The sequence below is a fragment of the Malaclemys terrapin genome, chromosome 8 (assembly GCF_027887155.1).
Source record: "Malaclemys terrapin pileata isolate rMalTer1 chromosome 8, rMalTer1.hap1, whole genome shotgun sequence".
NCBI classification, from domain to species: Eukaryota; Metazoa; Chordata; order Testudines; family Emydidae; genus Malaclemys; species Malaclemys terrapin.
Window position 1 is genome coordinate 100,029,172 of NC_071512.1, and position 9,563 is coordinate 100,038,734.

At 44.0% G+C, this 9,563-nt stretch overlaps 1 protein-coding gene across 1 annotated transcript in view; it reads right to left on the minus strand.

Moving 5' to 3' along the window:
• ZFYVE9 (zinc finger FYVE-type containing 9) overlaps window positions 1-9,010 on the minus strand; it is a 99,598-nt gene extending 90,588 nt beyond the window's left edge. Inside the window, exon 1 of the mRNA XM_054037221.1 lies at window positions 8,846-9,010. The gene's annotated coding sequence lies outside the window, so the exon portion shown is untranslated. The remainder of the gene's footprint in view (window positions 1-8,845) is intronic.
• Window positions 9,011-9,563: the final 553 nt, after the last annotated feature.

Sequence of the window (9,563 nt, forward strand, 5' to 3'; positions counted from 1 at the left end):
GACCGGCACCTGTGACAGTCCCAAAGAGGGTAAGGTTAGTATTATCCCTATTTAACTGATAGTGACTGTCACAGATATTGCAACCACATACAGCATTTTTGGGGACCATACAGTGTTAATTTTGGGAATGTTCTATCTATCATTGTGGAGTAGGAATTGTATTAAATTCTATGGGAGGAGGGTTACCACAACTGCTCCTGGAACTAAAACCAGTTGGGGGTGATTACTACAGTTTCGGAGATTGTAAACAACTCCAGAGTAGTCCTAGCCCTAGGGTGGTTTGCATTTCTGAGCCAAACAGATACCAGAGGCCCAAGGAAACCAAAAGGCTTTTGGTATAAAAAGATGAGTTTAAGGAGATTCAGAGGTCTTCTTTCTGATCCAACACACAGACATGACCTTTTGACTAAGAAAGGGACCCAACCCTGGAGAAAACTTTTGAAGGGCATTGGTCTGCCAGATTCCCTATGTGGAAAATGGGTGGTTTATGGTATATTTGCTGGACATGTACATTTGCAGTGTGTTTACATTTTCTCTGTATGCTCTTCATCCCTGAATACATACAGTCTGCTTACAAAGACTGTCTGGTCATTTGTAAAAACTGTGCCATTGTCCTTGGAGAGAAATAAAGGAGCAGGGGGCTGGATGTTCGTAAGATATGCTTGGGTAGAACCGCAGTAAGGAGCAGGAGACTGCAGCCTAAAATCTCTGGTCAGAAGGGATTGGGAATAGGACAAGGGTCCTTACCCAGAGAGAGGTGAAGGCTAGAGACCTGAGAGCATTCCTTGAGCAGGCCAAAAAGGTGGGACCAGAGGTGCAGATAACCTTAAACTGACAGGCAAATTTAAGGCACTCAAAAGTTAAGTGACTTGCCCAGGGCAAAAAAAAGTCTGGGGAGAAGCTGGAATAGAAGAGCCCCAGCACTGTATCTTCCTTAAACATTCCCCTGTAGTATTTGCAACCCTGCTAATGGAACAATGAGCACATGAGAACCAGAAAAATGAAACTGAGTAGAAACAAAAGTGAGAGAGAGTGGTTTAAATTGCTCAGTGAAATGTAAAAAGTAAACAACAGCAAACATAAAATTATCTGATTAAAGTTTTTACTTTTTAGAATCTGAAATATTAGTAACAAAGCTAAGGAAATATATTTTTGTGACTATTTTTAACCTGACAGTGTCATTAAGTCTTAATTAAAATTTTTGTTTATTGACACCTCCGAGCCATCTAGCCATCAGATTGGCCAACTGATTTTGTCTAATATATTTCTTGATAAACATACAAACTTGTTATTTCACCTTATATTTGCAATCACTGTGTATACCCACATTCTGGATTCATAACTACATCTGAATTAGCTTTTATCCTACCGACCCCAAATCCATCATTTAGCTCATACAGTACTTAAAGCACAAGCAGTTGGGTGAACATGTGTATTGAGTTCAAAGCAGTTTCAACACAACAAAACTAAGTCTGCAAAACGGAAAGCCTCTCTGATAGTTACAGTGTCATTCATGGACAAAATTGCTATTATGGGATCTGAAAAGCTCTTTGATCTGCCTCTTAAAAGAGTTGGTAATGTTCAGTGTAAGTATATCATACTACTTGTAGAAAAATAAATAAATCATCACCAGACCTCCAATGATAATCTTGCTATGAATTCTGTAACAAATTCATTTTTTATTACTCACCAAAAGAAACATTTAAAATTTAGAGCAGATAAATATAAATACTGTACTTTGAAAGAACATTTGCAAAATGAGTAATGGTTTCATTTCACATGTTTCCATTAAATGTTTCAGGTAAGTCATACAAAAACATTTTCATTATTCTACATTAACTCAAAACACTGAAACAAAGTGGTGATACTTCTTGAATGCCATGTTAAGACCAGGATAATGAGACACACTAATAATGCTGCAAAGTTTCATTGGTGCAGTAAGTGCACTTCTTTTAATAAAAGAACTCACAAGCATCATTGGCACAAATTTGACCTAAGTTATCTGATGGGAAATTACCTCTGGTTCCACATATCCTGGGATGTCAGAGGGATGGGTGTCCCCATCTGCCACTTCATTGAAAAAACAATAATCATTGTAGTTAGTCTATACATTAAATGCTTTGCCCTTTTGTGCAGACCCAGAACTGTGCTAATATCTTTGAGGACACTGGGGTATTAACAAGTAAATAACACCCATTAGAAAGACAGAAATCAGTATTTGCTAAGGGGTTCCCTACACTGGCACTTCATCAGCAAAACTTTTGTCGTTCAAGGGCTCTTAAAAAAAACACACACCCCCGAATGAGAAAAGTTTTAGTGACAAAAATCACCTGTGTGAACACTGCTTTGTCAGCAGGAGTGCTCTCCTGCCGTCAAAATTGCTGCCACTTGTGGGGGTGGAAGTTTTTTGTCGGCAGAAGAGCTCTCTCTTGCTGACAAACAGCAGCTACACTGCGTGCCTTATAGCGGCATGGCTGTAGTGGCACAGCACTGTCACTGAAAGGCTCGTAGTGTAGCCATAGCCTAACTAAAGGCAAAAATTGGTAGACAACCATTAATTTCAAGCTTCACTAAGGCAGAGGGTTTCCCTAATATACATAGGGGTTCATAACATTTTCCAGGTTTCTGATCATACACCCACCACAAATCAGGAGCCCCCGGAGCAGTAGGGAAATGATCACAGCAGTCATATCTCCAAATTGAAAGCAGCAGTACAGAAGTACTTTCACACAGCTATAATTGGCGGGAAAACTGATTAGTGCCTTATCTACATCAGATTTTTCCCATTGTTGCAAATATCAGTTCAGCTCTGCTGGTGGTAACAAATAGGAGAGCAGTAGTGTAGACAAGGTGCTGGTGGCATTTTACACATACAGACCTGTCTTAAACAGGGTTAGGCAGTAGTGGTTAAAACAATAGATCCCTGGAGCCCAATTACAGTAGAGCTCCCACATTTGCTGATACGGTGGAGCTGAACCGATAGTAGAAATGCTATGAAGTTTTTGGCCAAAGAACCCTAGTCATAGATCACCATCTACTGATTGTGAAATACTAGTCAATTTCACTCTAGAATGATTCCCCTTGAAAAACACACTGAATAGAAGCATAGCACCACACTCTCTAAAAGATACTAAAAGGAGAAGTCACACAAAACCAGAAAAATAAAAAGGAACAACAATGGTATGCAATAAAATTCTTGGTAGAAAAATATGAGCCATCCTAGTTTAGAGGACAGGAATTCGGCTGCACCCCTAAATATTTCCTAGAACCACTAACAGTCTCATGACAACAATCCAAACCTTTCTTAGAACTTTGGGGGGGAAATATTTTAAAATACATACATTAAAACTATTCTAAACATACTTGACCACATTTGATTTATCTGGAAGTCCATCTGAAAAGTTACTGCAAACTGTCTTAAGGGTCTTTTAAAATTCCAGATTCATAATATAGAAAAGCATACAGCCCCACCTAACCAATAGGGAGAATAATATATGTTAAATATTTGTAAATGTCTAGTTCCAACCTGCAAAGAATATATAATACATTGGAACTATTCATTAGTGGTATTCTTATGTATACAATTCAGTATTAAGATCTACTAAATGCTATTTAAGAACAAAGAGAAAAATCAAAGAAACTGATGCAACGAAAAAGTCCAACATTCAACATCCATTCAACAAAGTCAGCCTGTGGAACTTATTGCCATGTGATGTTGTGCATGCCAAAAGAATTAGACAAGATCATTGAGGATAGGTCCATCAATGGCTATTAGCCAAGATGGTTAGGGATGCAACCCCATGTTCCGGGTGTCCCTAAACCTCTGATTGCCAGAAGTTGGGAGAGCAGATGGATGAACCTCCATAAATAACCACTTTGAATTCAATTTATAATTAGAAATACCAATAATTAATTAAGGTAAATTAAAGAGAATGAATAAAGTAAGAAAAAAACTAGAGTAGAGTAACAAGGATCCCATACATGGTTGCTCAGCTGTCTTTTTAAACTCCTGTAAACATAATAGTATGAAAAGCTAGTATTTCCACAAAATACAGGATTAAAGATTAAAACTCAACACAAAAAACATTGCCATTTTCCAGAGCTCCAAAATATAACTAGTTTTCAGCCACTTGTACATCAATTGCACATTCTTTATCAATACAAAATTATCTCTAAATTTTTTATATTGTAGCAGAAAATACAGCTTCTCAGAATGTCCTTCGACCAACATGAAAGGAAAATTGAGCATGTTGGTTTACGTTTCTGTTAACCTCAAAGATTCTGATCTCATTAAGAATCTAAGATAGATATATAAAAGAGTCCACCTTTTAATTTCATTAAACAGTTTAATCTTAATGACATTTACAAACAATAATTGTGGCCATTTTAATTAAGAGGTTTTGAAATAGGACAGAACTACACTAACCTCTCTAAACAGCTTTTTTATAAAATCCCTGATTCATCAGTATTTGTCTGTGGATTGAAATTATTCCATTTGATTCCCATCTGAAATCCTACCAGGAAAATTTTTACTTGGAATATGTTCAACATAGTAAAAGAAAAAGATTTATTAGGAAAATAAAGAGTTAACACCCAACTTCTTAGAAAGACAAAAGTCATTTTGTGACCAGAGTTTATTAAAAATAATAAATAACTAATACCTCACCCATTAACATTTTACATGCCATTTAAGTCAATTTTACAAAGATCTTTAAATCACTATAAAAAAGCCTCAAATTGAAAACATAATTTATCTTCTGCTAAATGCGGATATAAGGAAGAGACCTGCAACAATAGAAACTGACATCTTATCATTCAGGGGCTAAGCATTATAATAGTACAACTTCCTCATTAAACCCTGCTCAGACCAAACAATCTTCCTGAAGCCGAGGCTGCTCTTTCTCTGCTTTGAGACCCTCTGACACAGGCTACCAATTGTGCTAAATTAAAAACAAATTTATTTCATTTGTACCTTAACATAGTACTGAACCCTACAACATAGGTTTAAAGGAGTTTAATCTGCTAATCTAAAATATGGAAATTAGAGAGAGTCAGGCAGGCAGAGTTTAGAGCTAGTTATGTATTAGATTTAGATGAGAGTTTGGTTTGGAGATTGAATCTGGGTCCATGTTTAGATTGGATACCATTTCCTCTATCTTGGGCTGATAGCTCATAAAATCGACACATGAACCAGAACTTATAAATATTTACATTTTTATGTATCCATACATTTTTTATACTCTTTTGATCACTGAATTATCTATCAGGCATACCTAGGCCTAGGTGCGTTCCACACAACCGAAAACAATCTGTCACTAAAATTCAATTACTATGTCTAAAAACACTTTCTAGACAATAAAACTTTCCCAACCATCAGAACAGCTTTTATTACAGCATAACATCCATCAATCTCCTACTCGCTCTAGTAGGCCCCTTCCAGTTTTGAATCCAATCAGGAATCAAAAACTTAGGGGAAGGAAGGTTCATCTAAGAATTCTGACCAAGCACTAACACCATCCAAATTGAAAGGTGGTTGGATTTGAGGTTTCACATTTTGGTCCATTTCTAGCCGAAACATTTGAATAAAAGTATACCTAAGCAATGAAATCCCATGGAAGGCTCCGATTTATTAAAAAAAAAAAATCTGTAAAACTTTTTTTATAAATAGATAAACAAGATAGTTAACTCTAAAACTGAAGGTCTATTAATTCCTATATGGTACTTGTTTCCAAGCTAGTTAGTATGATAAAAACAGTCCTTCAGACACAATGTATCATCTTGACCTGTTTATGACCAAAGAATTAGTACACATCTGAAAAAAACTGAAATATTGAGGGATTATTTTTATTGTTAGACACAATCATGGATGGGGGAAGATGGGGGGGAAGCGGTAGACGTGGTATACCTTGACTTTAGTAAGGCTTTTGATACTGTCTTGCATGACCTTATCATAAACAAACTAGGAAAATGCAACCTAGATGGAGCTACTATAAGGTGGGTGCATAACTGGTTGGAAAATCATTCCCAGAGGGTAGTTATAGGTGGTTCACAGTCATGCTGGAAGGGCATAATGAATGGGATCCCACAGGGATCGGTTCTGGGTCCGGTTCTGTTCAATATCTTCAGCAATTATTTAGATAATGGCATACAGAGTACACTTACAAAGTTTCCGGATGATACAAACTGGGAAGGGTTAAATATATGGAGATATACCTATCTCATAGAACTGGAAGGGACCCTGAAAGGTCATCGAGTTCAGCCCCCTGCCTTCACTAGCAGGACCAAGTACTGATTTTGCCCCAGATCCCTAAGTGGCCCCCTCAAGGATTGAACTCACAACCTGGGTTTAGCAGGCCAATGCTCAAACCACTGAGCTATAAAATTCAAAATTATCTGAACAAACTGGAGTAATGGTCTGAAGTAAAGAGGATGAAATTCAATAAGGACAAATGCAAAGTACTCCACTTAGGAAGGAACAATCAGTTGCACACATACAAAATGGGAAATGACTGCCTAGGCAGGAGTACTGGGGAAAGGGATCTGGGGGTCATAGTGGATCACAAGCTAAATATGAGTCAACAGTGTAACACTGTTGCAAAAAAAGCAAACATCGTTCTGAGATGTATTAGCAGGAGTATTATAAGCAAGACACAAGAAGTAATTCTTCTGCTCTACTCCGCGCTGATTAGGCCTCAACTGGAGTATTGTGTCCAGTTCTGGGCGCCACATTTCAGGAAAGATGTGGACAAATTGGAGAAAGTACAGAGAAGAGTGACAAAAATGATTCAAGGTCTAGAAAACATGACCTGTGAGGGAAGATTGAAAAAATTGGGTTTGTTTAGTCTGGAGAAGAGAAGACTGAGAGAGGACATGATGACAGTTTTCAATTACATAAAAGGCTGTTACAAGGAGGAGGGAGAAAAATTGTTCTCCTTAACCTCTGAGGATAGGACAAGAAGCGATGGGTTTAAATTACAGTAAGGGCGGCTTAGGTTGGACATTAGGAAAAACTTCCTAGCTATCAGGGTGGTTAAGCACGGGAATAAATTGCCTAGGGAGGTTGTATAATTTGTATAATCTCCATCATTGGGGATTTTTAAGAGCAGGTTGGACAAACACCTGTCAGGGACAGTCTAGATAATACTTAGTCCTGCCTTGAGTGCAGGGGACTGGACTAGATGACCTCTCGAGGTCCCTTCCAGTCCTATGATTCTATGGTTTAATATAATTGTAGATGTTATAAAACATACCCTTTCCTCCCCAGCACCACTGCTTTTGCAAAAGTGACATGCTTCACATCACCACCATGAAATAATAAAGACATATCAAGCATACTACTACTAAAGGCACAAGTTACAAATCCTCCCTTTTAGGATTTAGGTCTAGGGTCTGAGAGGGGCACCTTAGGGGCAAACAGGGGTTTGTTTCACTCCCCTCTTCTGGGGTTACACAGAGAAAACTGAGTCGCATAAACAGAATCCCTTACTAGTGGGGCTGGTACCATACTAGATACAGAGCAAAGAGATGCAGGGATCCCAGGGCTGGGGGTTCAGAGAGCAGCAATATACTAGAAGGTACAAGCCACACTTTAGAGGGAGCCTAGCTGCACTCAGAGGGCTCTTTCCCTCCTTTCTGGGATCCGAAGGCTGGGTGCTCAGAAAGGGGGAGTGGGGGCTCGAGCACCCTCAACTATAGCCAGGGGAGGGGAGAGGTGCCCAGGGCTGGGGGCTTGAGCACCCTTAACTGCAGTTGGAGGAGGGGGGTACCAAGGCTGCAGGGTCCCAGGGCTGGGGGCTTGAATATCCTTAGCTATAGCTGGGGGTGGGGGAGAGTCCCAGGGCTGGGGGCTCGAGCATCCTTAGCTATAGCTGGAGGTGGGGGAGAGTCCCAGGGCTGGGGGCTCAAACACCCTTACTGCAGTCAAAGAAGAGAAGAGGTGCCCGGGACTGGGGGCTTGAGCACCCTTAGCTGTAGACGGGGAAGAGAAGAGGTGCCCAGGACTGGGAGCTCGAGCACCCTCAGCTGCAGCTGGGGAAGGGGGGTTCCAAGAAAGAGGGGGTTCCAGGGCTGGGAGCTCGAGCATCCTTAGCTGTAGCCAGGGAAGTGAGGTCCCAGGGAAGTGGGGTCCCAGGGCTGGGAGCTCAAGCACCTTTAGCTGTAGCCGGGGAAGCGGGGTCCCAGGGCTGAGAGCTCGAGCACCCTCAGCTGCAGCTGGGGAAGTGGGGTCCCAGAGCTGGGAGCTCGAGCATCCTCAGCAGTAGCCGGGGAAGTGGGGTCCCAGGGCTGAGAGCTCAAGCACCCTCAGCTGCAGCCGGGTAAGTGGGGTCCCAGGGCTGGGAGATCGAACACCCTTAGCAGTAGCCAGGGAAGTGGGGTCCCAGAGAAGTGGGGTCCCAGGGCTAAGAGCTCGAGCACCCTTAGCTGCAGCCGGGGAAGTGGGGTCCCAGGGAAGGGGGGTCCCAGGGCTGGGAGCTCGAGCACCCTCAGCTGCAGCCGGGAAGGGAAGAGGTGCCCGGGACTGGGGGCTCGAGCGCCCTCAGCTGCAGTCGGGGGAGGGGGGTCCCAGGGCTGGGGGCTCGCTGAGGACTCGTCCCTGACCTCTTCCTCCGTGGGAGGGGGTCTCTCCCCTCTGGCTGCCCCGGGTGGAGGGGGCTCCTGGCTCCTTTGAGTCCCCAGCCCTGGTCCCCGTTCAGGACACGCCAGGGACAGTGTCGCCCGCCGCTCCCGTGAGGTGAGGAGGCTTCCCCCGGGAGGCCGGCGGGGCCTGACGCCGGGCAGCAGGGGCCTGGGGAGCGGGGTGCCCGGGCGGGCCTTGGGGGTGGAGGGCGCGGGCCGGCTCACTCACCTCGGGAGGCAGCAGGCGCCGCCGGGTCTGCATGGTTGAGGGGATCCCCCGGGCCCCGCTCCGCTCCCCGCCGCTCCCGGGCGGGCCCCGCACACACAGCCAGCGAGCGCTGGAGAGGCCGGCGCCCGCCCTCACGCCAAGCCAGCCCGGGCTAGCTCTCTCCGCGGCCGAGGCCGCCTCGGCGAGCAGCAGCCAGCGCCCCCTGGCCGGCCCCAGAGGCAGCGCACGGCACTGCGGCACCGCCGGCGGGGCGGGGGAGCGGGGAGCCTGCCGCACTCGCGAGTCGCCACACGGGGCCGGGGCCGGGGCCGGGAGCCTGCCCCCGCGGCCCCATCCCTCGGCCCCGAGAGGGGACCCAACGGGGGCTCTGCAGGGAGACGGCCGTAATGACAGCCACACAGGGAGACAACTATACCAGGCTCCACATCACACACACACACCCCACACAACATCCACATCTCACACACACACACCCCACACAACTATACACGGACATACACCAGGGAGACAGCCCGAATGCCACACACCCGGACACACAACCACACACAGCTAGATGCCAGGGAGACTACTATACCATCATACACATCTCTCTCACACACACACACACACACATATACACATACACCAGGGAGACAGCCCTAATGCCACACACCGGGACACAGAACCACACAAACACACACACAGCTATGCACCAAGGAGACAACTACACATCACACAC